Here is a 17325-nt window from a genome sequence, read left to right on the forward strand (position 1 = left end):
ATATATGTAATTTATCAGGTAGATGAAGTGCCAGAAAAGAGTCTTTATAAGTACACAGCGTATTTCTTGGGGTTTACAGTAATTCTTGCTATTGTGTGCTAATAAACTTCCAGGCAGTTCTGTTGCCATGCCCTACTCGGAGAGGAGCCCATAGCCTCTATTTCACTTTAAAATAGGAAAATGCTGTAATTTATTTAACTAAATTTACTCTAGTGGGAAGAGAACAAGGCCTAGCCAGAAATCAAACTATGGATTGGAATGGTGTTCAGTTCTGTATTCTAAGGAGCATTTGATATAATTTGGTACTGATTAAGTTCCCTTAAACAAAGTCTCCATTTAAGTGCATAAAGATAATTCAGATAACCATAAACTAAACAGTGAACAGTATATTGTGCACAATAAACAGAAAGAAAGAAAATCACCCTGTCTAATATCAGAATTTTATGTCCTTGGATTCTTCATGCTATGGTTCATAAATTCCTTTTACTCTTGATTAAAAGATTTGGATAATCAGGCTATCAGTCAAAAGTGAAAGGATTTGTAAAGGGATGTTTCAGTGCCATCTAGTGGGTTTTTTCATATTAATAAAAAAAAAAGTTCCCTCTTGTATGACAATTAACATTTTATAATTGCAATCAGAAAACATTTTTTGCTGGTGCTATATGCTTCATTTTTCCTCAGTTTTATACACAGTGAGTTTGGAAATATTACCATTAACATACTTGCACCATCTATGTCTAAGCCCACACTACTTCTGTGCAAAAATAGAATAAATATCGTGCAGTGTGGGAATATAATAAACTATATTGCATATGAGGAGGAGGAATCATACTGTGAGCCTGAGACCAACAATCTAGCCTGGTAAAACCCCATCTTTTGGAAAGGAACACAGCTTCTGTTTGAAGATTCCAACACCAGAGATGCATCACAAGTGTTCTGCTGACAAATTGGCATGCTAATCTTTGTCTAATTGATAGTTTGGATGTGTTGGTGGTAGCTTCTAGTCCTTGGTTTTTCTTATTTCTTAAAAAAGTCTTTAAATACATGGTATATTCTCCCTGCATTAGTACTTCCGTGCTACAATCAAGTTACCTTTCAGGCTCTTCTTGGATAAGCTTAACAAATTGCATTCTTTCTGTCCTTCACAGTAAGGCATTTTTCCAGTGCTCAGATAATCTTTGTGGCTTTCTTCTTACACCTTCTCCATTTCTCCCACTGTTAGAAGCACTGACACCTGACCTGTAAGCAATATTCTAGTACTGGCTTCATCAGTGCTTATATAAATGTAAAATTGCCTTCCTACTCCTACACACTGCCTTCCTGAATAGATTTACAAAATCTTGTTAATCCTTTTTACCTCACATATCACTTTAGAAGTCTGTGTTGACTCAGTTGTTCAAGATGATTTATAAGCACTCTCCAAAGTTGCTGTTTTCAAGGATGCTGTCCTCTCCTCTATACTTATAGACTAGATTATTTTCAGACACATAGCTCCACGTGTGAATATATTAAACCAGTAGCTAATTGCATGGGTTTGTTCTGTTTACTAAACTATCCATGATACTCTGTGCAATTTCAGTATCATTATCTATCATGCTGTCAACCCCTGTGTCATCTGTGTATTTTATCCGTGGCAATTTTCTATTTTGGTCCAGTTTATGCATAAAACTGCTGCATCACTTGGGTTTGAACGCCCTTCTTTGGAAGACACAATTATAAACAGCCTCACTGGATGATTATTCCTCACTGGCATTATTTTCAAAGCCATCAGTTTCAGATTTTAATTTGTTGCTTATAGACTGTATGTGCTACAGAGCCAGCTATTGTAAATGAACAGTAGTACATTGTGCTAACTGAACGTCTTCCAGCAGTTAAAGTGTATGGCATCTACACAGCATGATTACATTTGTAATCTCTTGAAGAGTTAAATCAGGCTTATTTCCTATAAAAATGTGCTGATTAGCATTAATTGTATTCCTATAATTTAATTCTTTATTACTAAGATTCTTTGCCATTTCCCACTATTTCACCTGGCATTCATGTCAGGTTAACAGGCCATTTAGCTACAAGTTCTTTTCAAGTACTTGTAAGCTATTCACAGCTTTCGGGCTCCTGCAATTTCCCCAGCACTCCAAAATTAATTTCAAAAGCTGGTTGGTGTGTGTGAAGTGTCTCAGTCAAAGGTGTTTTCTTTATGGACTTTCAGGTGTGAATGATCCAGACTTGATCATCTTAAAAAAACCTTATCCCTAGCAGACACATACTCTTTTTTCTTTTCTTGTTAATGAATTCAGCGGAATGGGTGCATTAACATGCTTCTTTCCAAACACAACATATTGAAGCTCTTTGCCCTTTCTGCATCATTTTAAATGCTGCAATATTAATCAACCCGAGGGGTCCATTTGAAGTGTGTATTTGGGATCACTGCCCCAAAATCTTAGAGAAAATCCACCCGGAGTTGTAAGACCATCAGTCATAATCTTTCACTCCTCTCAAGCTCCTAACGTAAATCTATAGCCACAGCTGCCTGCCATGGAAGCCTGATAACAAAAGTAAAACCAGTGATGCCGTATTACAGAATGAGCCATTGCTGAGATGATGGGCAAACTGTAACACCATATTTGACGTTTCTCTTAGAAGAGTTTACTCTGTCAGAAAAGGTATGTATAGCTTCTAGATATATACTTGCAATATTGCAGCTTATAATTATGCATTTTGCTCATATTTGAACACTTTCCAGTCTCACTAAAGTCCAAGAAATTATGCAACAACCACAAATTTGGCCCTCTAAGTCTGTTCCCTAAGCTTTAAAGACTTGGCTTTTCATGTAGATGAGATCCCTTTGCCCAAATCACACTGGAATTCTAAGTTAGTGAAACTTCTCAGTTATTTCTGTATTTACAGGGGGTTTGATCCTTCTGGTCTCTTTAGATCTGTATCTCTCAAATGAAAGAGATACATAAAAAGAGGAGGCCTGGAAAAAAAAATTGTTTATTAAACTAAGATATATTTAATTCTTTCAGAGTTTAGCTAGAACTCCTATTAATATATTGTTTTATCTCTTTATATGAAATAACTATACATTTTCTATTTTTAGCAAGGGCAAATACAGCTAGTATTAGAGAAAGTTCTGCTGCACGCTGTTAGCTACATTTTTTATTATTTTTCTTATTGACAGAGCATTGAAATAGGACTGGAGAATTAAACACAATAACCAACACAAGTTGAAAGCGTCAACTTGGATAACTTCTTTTTTTAAAAATGATGACAACATCCATTTGTGACTGTGAAATAATTCATTAATAATGACAAAATTAAGGTTCCAATATAAAAAAAAACACTCAAACCCCTTTCAAATGGACATTGTTTTCACATATATTCATTATTATGTATTTATACTAAGGACCAACTTTTCATTTGGCCTTTAGGAATTTTATTTAAATAATCCCTATATCTTTTGAGGATACCTTTAAAAAAATAGACTGTTTCATGAGAGAAGTAGAATGGCACCAAAGTAGTAACCACATGGAAGGAATTAGCCGCACTAGCTGTTTAATCCATACCGTTCTTTGTTAAGATCAGAATGCTAATACTTATGAACTTAGAGATTTACTGTGGTTTTACATACCACAGCATGAGATCAAGAAAATCTACTCTCCTTTTCCAAATTACACTTCAAATATTAACAGGGTGCTCATACAAACCAGCCACTGTTCATTCATATAAACCCACAGCTGCATAATTCAGCAGGAGCGTAGGTGTGTATTACTGTGCTAGGGGAATGACTAATATCTTCAAATTACTATATACATGTGAGAAAATAGGCAGCTAAAGCATGGAAGTCGGTGTACCATTTACAGAAGACTTAGAGGTAGAAAAACAATCATGTTTTGTTTCTGTTTCTTCCATTAATATTAGTTAAATTAAAGCATTAATACAGAGTTATTACTATAGTCAACAAGTACATCAGCTAGATTAATTATTCAGAGGAATTAATTAATAATAAAGACTTCATACAGTATAATGCAGTTGCATTGAAACATGAATTGCACTAGGTGGTAGTATGAACTTGCGCCTCATGAGAAAATGGTCTGGGATTAACAGTAACAGTTGTGATGCTCATTAAAAAAAACCTGCAGTGCTTTTTCCTTTAACCAGAAATACTTTACCTAGGAGAAGCTGCTAAGCTGACTGTAGTAGTAAATACCAAAAAGTGAAGAGATTTTTCAGAAATTGACTTCCAAAAAAGAAATACAACTCAACCTTGTCCCATATTCATGCCTGTACATCTATAACAAACGCATGTGGTGTATCTTAATGCTTCCTTAATACTTACAAACTACATACACAAGGAGGAGACCAAAATATAAATGGGTTCTAATCCTTTTTTCCAGTCCCTTAATCCTTTTTAGGCTCCTTCAAAAAGATTTGTTCATTCTAAGGTTTCTTAATTCACTCACTTGTTTTAGGAAACTTTTCTTGTTTGATTGCCTTACCAACCCATACCCCCAGCACCAGTTTTACTGGGCATCTTTCAGATGCTCGTGCTTTTTCAAACTTGTCCACTAGAGAGCATCACCACCAAATTCAGAACGCACTAAGTTTTGAAAATATGTATATGATCACCAAAATGGCTCAAATTTACCTCTCTGATGGTGGCTCCGTTTCAACACCCCATTGTAGTATTGCTCGTTGAGGTTCAGAGACTTGAAAGCAGATCCCCGGATATGACCCCACATGCATAACGGTAGCCAGGATGCTCCACTAGAGCTCAATGCAAGTTTTATATAGGTAGGCACAGACATAACCTTCGCACAAAAATTATCACCTGTAAATGTAGAGCATTCACATTTATTTGTGGCACCTGGAAGTGAACTGGTGCCACATGGCACAGGCAGATACATGGCAAGAGCCCAAAATCTCCTTTCAGTCACAAGCAGGAAGCCCAGCTGCGTGATGGAGGGATGGCAAACGATGCTCCTGTAGCAAGGCTACAGTCATCCTGAGGGGAGCCGAGTGCATCGTTATGATACTTACACCCGAACCAAAGCAGAGGAATGTGTAGGTGACATGTAGGAAGGGGAGAGGTGATGAGAGTAGACACTGAGCTCAAGTTCTAGGACTAGGAGTGGCTTAGTAGGATGTGCACTGCAGGAGAAGTGAACAAACAAATCAAGGCTGGCATTGTTGGCTCAGCAGTGATTGGGGCAGCTCAAAGAGCATAACAAAGTTGTGCAACTAAGTAGAGAAAGAGTTATGTTAGTTCACTTCCCTTAGGTAACCAGCTGTAAAGAAAAATCATCAATGAAGAAAGCCCAAAACATGCAGACTCTCACCGGAGGACATTATCTGCCTCTGCGCACACTCAGAAATGTAAACCTTAACTCTGGCTTCTGGCTGTAACAATGCCAGAACCAGTGAAAACAAACACTCATCAAATCAGTATATATTCTTATTAATTTTATCAAACAAAATAATACAAATAAATAAAACAATAACAATAATAATAATGCCATGAGAAGGATCCTTCTCAAGTTTCCAGGGAAAATATCTGAACAAACAGATCAGTGAAAATCCTTTTAACAGTTATCTCCAGCTATATCTTCAATACAATTATTTAAAGCAAATGATTCATGCCAGTGCTTCTCAGAGAATACTCAAGCAAATATGATATAAGAAATCAGACATATTTGGAGATCGTGCTACTCTGGGTCTGACTTACTCCTGTTGAACCAAATGCACATAAACAGAGCTTTTAACACCTTTTGGGGATTCAAATAATGTAAACTGCAATTCTCTACCTGATAGAAGATACTAATATATGCCACCTGTATGGATACACTTGTATATGCCACTTCAAAGATCTCAAATGTTCCGATACCTAGCTACATCCTAAACAACATGCAGCAGCCATATGGGTATGTATGATCGCATGCCAACATTGTTATCTACTTGCCAACACTCCTAGCTTTTATTTTATTTAGTTTCAAATATGGTGCTTCAGTAGAATGTGAACTCCATTGACTAGCAGCATATTATTTTCAAAGAGGATCTGTTTCACTACCAGAAAGGTAGTTTTCAGAGATTTGTCCTTTTTGTCCCTTTTTTTTTTTTTTGGGGGGGGGTGGGGGGGGTGGGGGGGGGTTGAGCAATTCAACATACAGTTTCTCACTGTAATTTTTGCAAGGAAACAAGGCATCACAGTTTTACTGTTCAGTCATGAGTAGCAGGAAATTGTAGCACATCTAATTTAAGGTTTAATTCCAATTCTCAAAAAAATTCAACCAGCTTTAACTTTTAATGTGTGAGAACACAGGTATGAGCTAGAATAAATTTCACAGAAGAAATGTCATTGAACAGTAAATACGAAAGGACAAAAATACCAGACCAGTTGTCATCTCTGCTTCCTTTAAATCCTTCTAAGAGACACTGCAACATAGCTTTACCTAGAGAATCCCATTAACTCCTGGCAGCTAATGGGGTAGGCAGTAATAACAACTGTCTCACTCTTTGCTTGGTTCATCACTGTCGGTCTCTGCTTCTTCCATCCCTCCTATTTATTTCAGCTGTTGGCTGCATCAGGACCTAGATCTTTCCCTTTCATGTCTGTGTAGCTCTAGGTGCTGTTGTGATGCCAGTAACCGGCAGCAAGGGTGGTGGAAATGACACTATCAAATTGAGTTAAAAGGTACAAGCAAAATTGCTCAGAGTTTCATGACCCTCTGTATTAACTTCTGAGCTTTTTTCTCCTGCATAGAATATGTACAGGTGGTTGTTGATCCTGTCCTGAGTAGTAAAATGCTTGCTCTGCGGAGGTGTTTCTACAAGTGTAATTATACTTATTAGCCTCATAGGAAACTCCAAGCACATGTCAAGACCCAAACAATCAAGTTCACAAGAGTGTCTTGCTCTGATTAATACATGCCTGTTACATTTTTTTATCATTTCTAAACCCTCATTAAGTGTTTCAGTACTTCAGGCTCTTAGATACTGGTTTGAAATTAGTGTCTGACAATAAAAACTACTTGCAAATTATTTTTATGTAGATGTTTTGAAGTATTTTCCTTTTAGACAGCTAGTGAATTGATCTGAAAATGCCAGTATTAATAAAATGATACCTCCATGGTAGTCCCAGTGTCTCACAGACTCATGGAATGCCATTGTGTCTCAGGTGTGGAGCTTTGAGTTAATGCAGACTCCAGAGGTGAGAATTGCTGACTTGGTCACTCCTTCTAATTTAGCAAGATTAGCTGCAAGTATCTTGACATGGTACTCATGCAAGGCCTGGCACTATGCACTCCTGCTTCAAACAAAGCTTCCTAGGAACATCAATAATGCAAATTGGTTACAAAAGTAGAGTGTATTCCCAGTGCTACCACATTATACACTTAATTTATCCCCTCAAAAAACATTATTTGACAAAAGCATCATTTTCAACCCAGCTGACTGCAAGGTGAAAAGGGATGGTGCATGTTGGGTCTCACCCCCATATGTAATGAGAGGATTGCCAGAGCACAGACCCCAGCCTGAGAAACAGAAAGCATTCCTTCCTGGGGCTGATAATCTAGATGAATCATCACGTATAATTAGGGATCAGAGTGTCTTTGCAAATCAACTGAAACTACAGATAAACATTCACATATTAACCCAGCTAACTCTGGAAGGACGTCTCAGCTATTCAGGGAGCCCTCTAATAAAATGAGACCCTGATTCTGTTCACAAAATAATCGTTTTTTGAGGCATATTATCCTCCGGTATAAATTCTCTAAATGTATATATTGCGTCAGTTTGAGGCAAAGGAATGTTTATAGCACAGACAGGTAGAACTCGGCTCGTTTTCTTTGCTGTTTCAGTAACAGACTTACTCCTCTGCAGTTCTCTGTTCTGAAGTTGTTCATTGTTAGTACTTTATGGGCAGGGCATGGGGAATGTTTCTTTACTAAAAGAAATCAGTTTATCTTATAATGGGATAGCAAATGTGCCATGACTTTTTTGGCCACAGCAAACTGGCAGTCTTGCATGCGCTCCTCACAGGCTGGGAGGGCTGGAACTTCTTCTCCTCTGGTCCCAGAGCTTCCTGCAATCAGCATTTACATAACGGAGAGAAGGGATGTGTAAATCTTGAAAACACATACTTAACTCATTCTTTGTCTTCAGATTCTGCAGCTGTCTGAAGACAATTCTCTCTTTTTATCACTTGAATTACTCAATTTCAATGGCATTTAAAATTATGCCCAGTAAATTCCTCATTCATGTATCATGCAGACTCACATACACTGAGTTCGCTACACATGTTAAAAGGCACACACGTGCATAGTCCATAAGAAATAATAATTAGGATTATTAAATTTCAGGAGTTTGTAAAGTATTACTGCAGGATATGAGAAAAATTGCAATGATGAAATGCTACTGGGAGAAAGGGCACAGCATAGAAAATCTGTAAATACAAAGCCAAGAACTCTGAAGTACCATTTCCACTGTATTTTGGATTTCATGCCAGTGAATGCACTTCCAGTTATTACAACAAGTGTCATACTAAAAAGGCAAAAAAAAAGGCCTTTAACTTCCTTATTGCCTTCATTTTGTGTTATAAATTGCAAATTAAAAAAAAAAAAGTATTAGCTTACCCCACCTGGTAAGTTTTATATTTTATAGCAAAGGGAGAATTATTACTTAAAGAAGTGACAGCAGTTAGATGAAGGCCATGAAAAACAATCCCTTTGAAGCATGTTTTCGAGGCTAGCAGGAAGCCTTTCAGAGGAAGAAAAGACATAATTTTCTCAGAACCCCTGAAACTGCCAGCAACTGAGGATGGCCTTTGATTTCTTGGCCAGATGCTCCATCTTTTCAGGTCAGGCTGTGATGCCCGTGAGATGACTGGGCTGAGATCTGCAGCAGCCGGAGGTGATGCAGCAGTCTGTTGGGAGACCCCTGACTTTTTATCATGCCTGACACAGGCTCTGACTGCTGTTCACATCACCAGTAGCCCCAAGGACTTTGAAAAACGCGGGCTCTCGGATTTGACTTGCCTGTCTGACAGCGCTTTCTCATCCCGAATGGGTCCTCAAGGCTCTCCTTTGCCTGGACAGAGTCAGCCTAGCGTATCTGTGTTGCCTATGGATAATAGAGCGTGAGATGATGATGTGCCTAGCACATGACCCCCAGCAGTGAAACACTGCAGCTGAGCAAGACAAAATGGTTTGTCTCAGTGGTGGCAGTAGTTCTGGTGAGTCTGGCAATGGCTGCAGTAAATTTCTAATGCAGCCGAAGCGTCATTTGGCTGTCACCTCTTGTAACCGTTGATAATTCTAGCTTTGACCATTAGGTGTTTTACATACATCTCAACCAACTTAAACCGTAGTCTGGCTTGTAGTAACAGAAGGCTGGTAGAAAAGAGAAAATAACAAAACCCCAGACCGGTTGTTTAAAATGTTTACGTATGTTGTATATTGTTAGTGTTGCAAATGACAATAACCAGTGCCCCCTCCTTTGTGTATACCCGCGCTGCTTGTATCAGTCCATGGTTAGCGTGTCCACAGCGAAGTCACAGCATCTTCTCTGCAGAGGAGACGAGGATTAGACATGCATGGTGCAGAGCACATCTAATGTGCTCCAGTGCACCCAGGAAGCAAGTACCTGCTCTGCACACACAAACTGACCATATGCTGCATCTGTAACATGTCCAGTCATGAGACTGAGGAGGACTAATAGCCTAGAAGCCCTTATTTGCCACTTGAAGACTTTATCTCTCTGTCACATAGTTGTTAAAATGCAGCTTAGAAGGGTGCCTAAACAGTAATTTCTTTTTATAAGATTTAACTGATAAATAATCCTAAAACAGGCACAGCTCCATGAAAACCCAAGACCTGCATGCTGCAATTATCTACAAGTGATGTGTTCACAAATCGTCCAACTGGTTTTCAGAAGCATGAAGCCCACACAGAAACCAGTTCTAAAGCTTTTCACTCTGCAGTTCTACACACTTAGCGTTTAGTGCCCGCCAGTAACAGATCACTGAAATATTACTGAAATCTGACATTATTTCAGACATTTGTATGCACCTCAGATACAAACCCCAACTATATACACCCTGAAATCAACACTGCAATGCTAGCTTCTATCCTTGCTTGTTGAAAACAATGGCAATAACTTCAGCAGTCTTAAAAAGAAGTTGGGTTGGACTCATGTTGAAATATTCCAGTTAAACTTACTAGGTCTAATCAGTGTGGTAATGCCTTTATATGTTGCACACTGTGCCAATTGCAACATCCCACTCCCACATTCCTCAGGCTTAAAATGACTTTGTGCTTTGCATCCCTGCCTCGTAACTCTCATTTGAGTAGCCCTTTAAAGAACTTTCTCTGTTCCTCATGACTGTTTTCTTCACAATTATCCAACAAATCTTCAAACCAAAAGGCTTAAAATTGAAATGATGGTGCTCAATTTTTCTGACAGCTTATTCACTGTGATACTGATTTAGCTGACCTGCAAAATACACGGATGCCATCCTGTAGCTTTTTCATTACTTCATTTACAGAAAGATGCTATAAATTATTTACTTTTCTTCATAGTCTACCCTGTATTGGCTGGCCCCTCTCAGATGAGTGTTGAGAGACCTTCTGAAAACATCAGAAGGCTGAGGTAGTGCTTCATGAAAACCTAATTCCAGTAGTGGCCCACAAAATCTTAGAATTCTGAGAGTATTCTTAAGGTATACCAAAAAAACAAACTGCCTGGAGTAACAGCAGTATTTAAAAGCAAAATAAAGAAGCCTTCCTGTTTACAGGCAGGCTTGTATCACAAGCAAATATGATAAAACGTAGGTCATCCTTTTGTACAGGGAGTAGCAAAGCCGGTGACAGGCACCAAGCAGACCTCAGGAACCATCCATGGACTGCTGCTCCTTCTGCCAGCCCCTTCCCGGGGTCCTTCTGAGGAAGAAATCTGTAGCTTATCATATGCCTAATCTCCAACTTCAAAGCTCCTCTCCAGTTAAGTCACAAATCAGGGACAAACACAAACCTGTGATCAGGCTGCAAGCGTAGAAGGTGCTACAAAAGCAATACACAGTTTTATTAAAACATTACATGTATTGGCACACCACAGGTAATTAAGAACCTAAAGATACTGACACAAACATAACATCACCTTGACATAAACCTCCTGTACTTGACTGAAGTTAAAGGAAATCTGACGGAAGAGAACCAGCACTTGCAAAATAACACAAGAAAACCCACAGAAACCAGGCCACATATCACATCAAAGGTCCAATAGCAAACCGCTTAATTATTTTATTAGATGTTTCTATTTAAGGACAGCTAACTGCTTGTATAAATTAGTATCATTCTATTGACTTTATCATCCATTTTTAAACATGGACCGTTCTGCTCTGACAATTACAGTCATTTAATGGTTTGAGAAAAATGAGATGTAAGGATATTAACAACCTGATTAAGATTGAAATACAGAGGAGATCTGGTGAGGGACTAGGATATGTGGAATGTCTATGTCTCCATCTTTAGTCCTATCTTTCAGAAATAAATACATAAAATAATTTTATCAACATAGAATAATTCAGCCATCCCACAAGCTGATGTTACTTGTTTAATATAAAATGTCTTCCTTAATTTCAGACAGAAACAGCTCCCCCCCCCAAAAAAAAAATAAGGGTACTTCTTCTAAAGGCATAGTGCTCCAGTAATTATGCTACCAGATGGGAATTTGTCCCAATTATCTCATATATGATGGCGTCCTATTTTACTAATAACCACCAGCTTTAATTCAGAAATACATAATCAAAGGCCTTCAGATAGAGCTTCTATCCCACCACTTCATGTAATCTTTAAACTGCATAACAAAATTCATCATGATCAATTACAATTCATTTACCACAGCATTCTACAGGGCTGTAGAAAATGGCTATGATTAGAATCTTTATTCCATGCTTTCTCATTAATCTGTGAAATCAATTTTATATGGATATCCCTTTTAATTGTCTCTTCTTAAAATAATTTGTAACTTTTCAAAAGTACAAACCCAACAATTTCATGCTAGATGGCTGATGAGAGAAAGAATGAAATAGCAAACGGTTAGGAAAAAGTCCAAAGTTTTACTATTTTCTTTGTTTCTTTTTTGGTTCTGTAGTTAACTAATTTACATCCTGAAATTTAGATCAACACACAAAATTTCTGTAGGCCTTAAAACACCTTGCTGGAGGAGATGTAAAATTTTCTGTTTATATCACATTCTTCGGTTCCTTATTTCATACTTTTAAATTCGATGCTGTCCCCAGAATACGTGTCAAGCACAAGAGTGTTTTATCACAGAAATTATGAAAAGCTGATTCACTTGGAATTCTGTTTGACACAAACTGAGACAACTTCAGGAACAAATTTATTTTGTTTATTAAGACACAAATTTCAGATCTTACCCGGTATACATGAGTCTGTTGAATCCAATCAGTGACTCTGACTCTATGTAGCCTAGACTCTTGCAGTCTGCATGTAGCTGCTGTAGAGACAAGCATAGCCTATTACTGACCAGAAGGTTATTAGAAATTGCACCATTATGATGTGAAAATAATAAAATATATGTCTTCAAGCTTGAAAGCTTGAACTCACTAACACTGCTGGAATCCTTTTCTTCTCTAAGCTGATTCAAGGAGAGGGATATTTTAACTGAAGCACTATGCAAATATGACTTTTTTCCCCATTTTTACCAATCTAAAGTTGATGTTACTGAGTTTTGCTAAATGAAAGTTAAACAGTACTAACGATGAAAGAGGATGTTAATCTCTGCTCTCTTCCATCAACAGGACATGGATCTCCAGTTTTCTAGCAGCTCTAAACTGACACTGAGTTAAATAACTCTGCAGCATGGTAGTGGGATATTTCAGACCTACCGAGACACGCGAGATACATCCAGGACAAACCAGGCTAGACAGCATAGATTCTTGATTTAGACATTAGAAGGCCAGATGAAACTCAGGGGAACATTTGCCTGCAGTATTCCTTGTGCAGTTTAATCATTCCTCACTCACCCTCTCAGGAGTGCCAGCAAGTGATACAGCAAACCACAGCAAGGTAAGCTGTGAATGAAGGACAGCTAATTACACACTCACATCCCTGCAAATACATATTGCTGTGAGAAAAGCAGGTAGGAGCAAATGCTCTTAAACGGCTTCACTCTATTTTAATTTCTGGGACAAAACATAGTCAGGAGCATTACAGATCAAATCTTGTAATACCTCCAAGCTCACCTCAAGAAGTACAAGAAAAAAATGTGGGCTTCCATGGGAGGTAGGAATAAGTCACACAACAGCTGTTAGTTTAAATGGTATTAAAATAAAAAGTAAGTGGAACTTAACATTTGGTGCTCTCTCTAGCTAAGTGTTTTATTCTATGAGTGATCCCATTGGGATTGGCATCAATATAAGTATTAAAAGCTGGATCACAATGAAGGAACAGCAGATTAAAAGAATAATAATCCCTTCATATCTATTTCAGCAGCCAAGCAGACTGAATAGAAAGGAAAGAATAGAAAAATACTTGCTGGTATTTAAGGTTTTTTATTCAAAAGTGTTAGCTCCTGAGGGAGGGCCTTACAACCGATGTGGTGGAAAAGGTGACCTTTATATTACTGCTACTGCTTATATTAAAAATTATTCATACACTACCCAAATTATTCATACATGCCCCACAATGTGCAGAGGTTGGTAGATGGGCAGGTCCCTCTCCAGATTAAGACATGACAAGTGGGTACAATTACAATTAAAGGGAAAAAAAAAAAAGTATAAACAGCCCTGCACAATAACTTAAATTAATTATCTCTATTAGTCCTATTTTTCATCATAACACTATACACACTGTACCTCATCATGTAAGTTCCTCTCCTGCAGATGTTGCTACAGAAGGGAGCTTTTAGGAGGGACTGCACAAAGCTGTGGTTGAGCTGCAGAAAGAACCTTACTCCACCTTTGGCAACTTTACCCCTCAAGAAAACACATTCATTGACAAAACTTCAGGACAGAAGGAATTTTCCATACTGTTTTTTGTTAATGGAAGGCAAAACACTAATGTTCATCTACTCCAGCTGAATGGAACAAGCAGTCATTTCCCCACATCCTCTGGCATAGGAGGGGAAACCAGAAATCAGCCTGGGAAAGAGAGGGATGTGTGAATGTGGTCTATAAAACAAAGAGGATCATGGAGAAGGCAAATACAAAATGACTTGTTAATTGTCTTCCATGCTAGTAACGGGGGGCATTAAACAAAGCTGACATTGGCATATCTCAAGACAAGTGAAATGAGATGATTCTTCTCACAATTGCATAATTGCAATGTGTTTGATACAGAACCCTGGGTGTGCTAGAAGTGTGCATGAGATCAAGGACAGCTTGGACAAATTCATGGAAGAGAAATTCTCAAGAACTTTTAAGGAATGGAGAGTCAGCACTTTGTTTCTTACTCCTTCCTACCCAGGTGCCAAATAATACTGAAGTAGTTAACCCCATAAAGCAAGACATTTTCTAGAAGCCAACACGGAAGTGCTGACATCTAACAATGTTGCTGAGCTATGAGTTTTCCTGGTATTAGTAAACTAGCATAGAAAACCCATTTCATGCTTGTCTGCTGGACTGAATCCTCTGACTTTATTAGTTACAAATATCATGTTGCCTTGCTTTCCCAGTAACCTTGTCTTAAACACTGGAGGAGAGCTGTGGTGTCACAACGACTGCTGACAGGAAGCATGAATGTCACTAACTAATCACTTCATGTGTTCTGAGAAAAGCCTAGAGAAATTAAACTTCAGCTGCTTCTCAAGACTAGCTGGAATGATGATTTATAAGAATTGCATGTAGACATTTGCATCTGGGCCATGAGACAGTGATGCTCTCATAGGAAAAATCAAAAGCCCTTAAATATGTTGTCATTCTAATTTTAACTTGGCAATATCACTGAATCTTGCAAGTGCTCTAAAATCTTCACCACCAGACTGCTGCTGGAGTCCATCCTGCAGCAGGGCATTGAGGTACCCTTTGGGACTATCATACCAAGTTCCAGTAAGGCTTCTGAATGTATTTCTTGAGCTCCCTAGAGAGTGTATGCACCAAAATACTTTAAATAGGTAAAATCAGTGAATTCACATTAACGAGAATAATTTATTGAATCAACTAGTTTAGTTTAAAAGTTTGAGTGACCTGTTTCTGCAGTAAACTCTCCTTCTGAAGTGGGAAGAAATTAGGATAGTAGGAAGTGAGGTTTGGGTCCAATATTATATATAACAGAATTAAATCAGAAGCAGGTAATGTAGCTTAGATACTAATTTCCTGTGGGGCCCTTAAATTCTGAAAAATCAGCCTTTCTGAGTTTGCCTATGAACTCTTAGAGATATAAAAACCAAGCATCCACTTCCTTTGAATGTGATTCTATATCACAGTTCTGAGCACCTATTAACTACCACAGAATCCAGTTTTGGCCAGGATGACCTAGGATTACTCAGAAGCAGATTTTTTTGGTGTGTTTCTTTTAACCATTTCTTCCAAAGACCTGGTCAGGATTTTAATTTGCTGAATTCTATTGGTGGCTGGTTAACCGACCATTGTGCACCTTAATAACAGGCTTTAATTATTGAGTAGTAAATAACTTGAATTTTAACATGAATAATTCAACATTTTACTGGACTAACTTAGTCCTGAAGAAATGAAAAAAACAAACTCTCTAAGCTAGACACTAACCTTCCTTCTGAATTTTCTTCTAGGGTTATGGAGCACAGAGATCAAGGATCTAGTTGCTTCTACAGTCTGCATCTAAGAAATTAACCTTTCAAGGCTAGCTATGGAAAAAAAAAAAAGCAGGAAAAAAAAAAAAACAGAATAAAAAAAAGCCTGGAAAAGTTTTTGTACCTAGCACTTTTAAGAATCACTTTAATTCAGTTGATCAGGCCAGGCTGGATGAGTCTTGAAGCAACCTGGTCTAGTGGCAGGTGTCCCTGCCCATGGCAGTGGGGTTGGAACTAGATGATCTTTAAGGTCCCTTCCAACCCAAACCATTCTGTGATTCTATGACATTTGTATGTGCTAGATGTGAGATAAGTCATCAGTTAATGGGAAGGATTATACCAGGAGTCTCCCCTTTCTGTACACCCTTGCCTTAGGATGTGCCAATAGTCACCAAAATATATTTAAAGGTTTTAACATCAAAATGTTGAGATGTGAGTTTCTCATTTGTGTCTACACCGAATCATAGAATGGTTTAGGTTAGAAAAGACCCACATACAGGAATAAAGATTTCTTGGAAAGCCTCATAAAAAAATGATAGCATAATAGTATGACAACAATATAGTACTATGAGAAAAGACATCATTACCAAAACACTAAAAACTAAAATTACTGCAATTAATACAATTTAATTCTGAAAATTCGTGGTGATTGGATGTGGTGACAATCTGCCCAAGGAGCTATTCTCCCCTGTTTAAAAGCATTTCTGCCATCTTTTCAAAAAAAGGTCAGGTAATTCATCCACTAGCAAAATTACAGATGAGAGATGAACAAATAACAGACTGAGCAATTTAATTTTTTTTTATCATTTTTCATTTTTTTCTCTTCTTTCTGCCTTTTATCAGGCAACAGCTTAAACCTCACAAACATACATCCTAACTCAACCCAAAAGACCTTGTTTGTGTCTTGCTGTTGTAATGGTAGACTTAACTATCGAATACAAACGTGAAAATTTTGCTTAACCCTGTAAATTATTTAAGGCAGGGATCAGCTCCAGGAAAGATGATTTTGCTATTAAAACTCTGGAGTGGGACCCAAAAGGCTGTGGCTATGCTAAAGCTTTCCGGAGTGATGCTACACCACTTGAATCCCAACTCAGCATCACAAAGAGATGAGCAGCCCAGCTGATGGCAAGAGCTTGTCCTTGATCCTGAAAGGCTGTGTTTGTTTAGTGTTTACATCACTCTTCTGAGTGCTTTTTAGCTTTAAAAATAATTACTGATGGATGACAGCAACACCCTATTTGAAACTTTGCATTAAAAAGGTGGAGTCACGCAGCAACTGGTCTGACCTGGTCTGTGTTATCTCAGATGAAGCATGCCTGACACAGGGACATTTCCTTTGGCGCCAGCCAACAAAATCACAGGTGCAGCTGGGAACCCAGGCACTGGGAAGCAGTGGTGGGGTGAGCGTCCCTCCACCACGTGCCCTTGGAGGGCAGGCACGGCACCGTCCTGCTTCGTGCCAGGCTCCTCAAAGACCTTGCTGCCATCGGCTGAGAGGTGGACCCAAAGAACTTGCTCTGAGCTTTGCCAAGGTAAAACGGG

The sequence above is a fragment of the Falco rusticolus genome, chromosome 9 (genome assembly GCF_015220075.1).
Source record: "Falco rusticolus isolate bFalRus1 chromosome 9, bFalRus1.pri, whole genome shotgun sequence".
NCBI lineage: Eukaryota > Metazoa > Chordata > Aves > Falconiformes > Falconidae > Falco > Falco rusticolus.